Source organism: Orycteropus afer, unplaced genomic scaffold (assembly GCF_000298275.1).
Source record: "Orycteropus afer afer isolate SDZICR_OR568_19922 unplaced genomic scaffold, OryAfe1.0 scaffold00132, whole genome shotgun sequence".
In the NCBI taxonomy this organism is placed as follows: Eukaryota; Metazoa; Chordata; class Mammalia; order Tubulidentata; family Orycteropodidae; genus Orycteropus; species Orycteropus afer.
This window is the reverse complement of record NW_006921719.1, coordinates 1265103-1267359: the sequence shown is the minus strand read 5'-3', so window position 1 is coordinate 1267359 and position 2257 is coordinate 1265103.

Here is a 2257-nt window from a genome sequence, read left to right as displayed (position 1 = left end):
AGGGTGGAGATTCTTGGTCAGCAGCTAGGAGCTTCCATGGGAGACACCATCTCTGGCTCCCTCTGGGATGGGAGGGAGGCATGTGTCCATGTGTGACTCTCATCAGTGAATTAAAACATGGTGCTCAAGTGCCAGGATTCTGGGTGGAGCCTGGGGTGGGTTTGGCTGTTTTGCTCAGTTCCCCAGGCAACCCAATGCCAGCTAGAATGACCAGCTTGAGAAGCCCAGAGGACCTGAAGGACTTTGGATCTATTAGAAGAGAAGAATATAGGCCAGGTTGGCCAAAATGTGATCCACAGCCCTGTCTTGGACACTTAGGGTCATCTTTAATGCTCTTTCCTATTGAGATGGGGTATGGCCTCCAAATATTGGCCAATACACAGCTCCAGATAGCCTCTGCTCACTATGAGAATTGGTACAGGAAATTAACCCCATGTGAATTCCATCCAAGCTTGAAGGATGCAGTGGGTGACTGAGTTTCCAGGTGCAATTAGGCAGACTACAGGTGGCTTAGGGAACTCAGCACTGCCTTCTGACCAGAGCTGCCTGTGGCCATGAGTTCATGGCAGGGGTGGGGGAATGCCAGCTCCCAGTCTTTCCCCACTATCCCCCACCACTGCTCCCTGCTGCCCTCTCCCCTCCATTCCTGTTGGCTTCTCTGGACTGGATGGTTTCTGAGCTCCTTACTGACATCCTGCCTTCCACTCATCCAGTTGTCCTCTGTGGACAAGGTTGTCCCTGTTCCTCTTGGATGGCATGTTTAAAGTAGGCCTGAATGTAGAGCTTGAATGCACACCTATGGTCATTCTCTATAATGCACTGTAGTATTGATCGATTTCAATTCAATTCAACAAGAAGGCATCCAGGCCTTTTTGCCTGAGAGGCAGCGCAGCTTAATAGTTAAGCACTCTGGTGCTGGATCCAGATCACCTGGGTTCAAATGCTGGCTCCCCTACTTACTAATTGTGCAACATTGGGTAAGTTGCTTCTCATGTAAGATCCAGATAAAGGTGGTACAAATCTCATCAGTTATATGTGAGGATGAAACTGGTGAATGAATGGAGAGGTGCTTAACATAGTGCCTGGCACATAGTAAATGCTCAATAAATGTTAAGTATGATGACTTAGTCTCAGCTGATCAATAGCAGCGAGTGTTTTGGAATGGCCACTCTACAGATTCACGCTGCCTTCTCTGATTGCAGCTTTGGAGGCCTGGACCAAATTCTGTATTTGTACAAAGCCTGTATTCTTGGGTTCAGAATACAACTTCCTAGGGAGAACTCCAGACTTCAGACAGAATGTCTATAAAAAGTCCCCAAGGGACTGTATTCTAACTTGAACTCCCCTTGGCACAAACCCTCAGAATACTGTTTAAAACAGCTTTTATGTATGCCTAATGCACCCTTTCTTTTATAAAGAAAAAAAAAATTAGTTGAACTGATACCCTGACCAAGGTACTTTTATAGTTTTTCCTCTCTTAAAATGTACATTTTGAAAACTGGCAATTCCCTCGCATTTTGAAATGAAATTCACCACCATGTCAAACGTTGACTTTAACGTTAGAGTTATTAATACTGACACCTTGTGGCCACATTAGAAAACTGCAAGATCAAATTGACGGAAGAGAAATAGCGTCTCTTTGGCTACAAGACATTTCAAACGTGTGAATCTGAATCTATTCCATGCTGCCAGGTACGCAGCTGATTGGACATCCCAGCAGCCACTGTCATCCAGAGGTAGGATTTTAGGTAGATACTGCCTCTATCTTCCCTATGGTCTTAATATGTCCTTTCTAGGGCATCTGGGACTATTTCCTCACCAACAAAATGACCTACCAAAAACCGGTTGCTGTCAAATTGACTGACTCATGGCGACTCCATGAGTGTCAGAGCAGAACTGTGATCTATATGCTTTTCAATGGCTGGTTTTTCAGAAGTAGATTACCAGGCCTTTCTTCTGAGGCACTTGTGGGTAGACCTGAACTTCCAACCTTTCCTTTAGCAGCTGAGAGGGTTAACCATTTGCACTATCCAGGGACTCCTTCCTATAAAATGGCCAGGTTAGGCCAAATCAGCTTGGCTTCTGCAGGTTCTGACATTCTATGGTTCTGCCACTGCCTTCCAGTTGTTGTTGTTGTTGCTGCTGTTGTTTGCCATCGAGTTGGATCTGACTCATAGCGACCCCTCCTTGGGTTTCCGAGGCCGTATCACTGCAGAAGTAGATTGCCCAAACTTCCTTCCGAGGAGTGGCTGGTGGG